Raw genomic sequence first — 691 nt, 5'->3', positions numbered from 1 at the left:
GGGCGCCGGGGGAGGGGGCGGGCGCCGGGCGGTGGCGGGGGGCGGGGGCCGGAACCGGCCTCAGCTGGGGCCCGGCCAGCCCCCTCCCCCGCCCTCCTCGCGGTCTCCGGGGGAACGCGCAGCCAATCCCCGCCGCCCACTGCGGGCTCGCCCCGGCCGGGGCCGCGGCGCGCCAGCCTCCGGCGGGGCTTTTCCCCTCTCTCCCGCGGCTTCTCTCCCTCGGTCTCCTTTCCCCTTTCCCTTCTGCACGACAAGTTTTTAAACTTTGATGAACTCGCCCAGTGAACTTTCTTAAAGGGTCCGCTCGCACCGTGCAGTCCCAGCCCGCGGGAGGTGGAGCTGCGTGCGAGGCACCCGCGCCCCTGTGTCCCTAGCCCGCCGCCACCCGGCGGCCCCACGAGAGCGGCGCCCGCGCCCGAAGCGGGTCTCCTGGGTCGTCAGCTTCAGGAAGGAGACACCCCCCCCCCCCACCTTGGACCATGATTTGGGGTTATGGGGTGTTCGGCGCTCTCATTTCACTCCCATATCCAGCCTCCCAGTCCCAGTCCACATTCCTGCCTTCCCCGAACGCAGAGCTGTTGGGGGCCGGGTTCTAAAGACTATGGCCGTCGGGGGCCCGACACCTGGGCTTTGGCCCTGACTGGCTGCTGTTTTGCTGCGTGACCTTGAGGAAATCACTTCCCCTCTCTGG

The sequence above is a fragment of the Neofelis nebulosa genome, chromosome 7 (genome assembly GCF_028018385.1).
Source record: "Neofelis nebulosa isolate mNeoNeb1 chromosome 7, mNeoNeb1.pri, whole genome shotgun sequence".
Classification (NCBI taxonomy): domain Eukaryota; kingdom Metazoa; phylum Chordata; class Mammalia; order Carnivora; family Felidae; genus Neofelis; species Neofelis nebulosa.
This window is presented reverse-complemented; position numbering follows the sequence as displayed.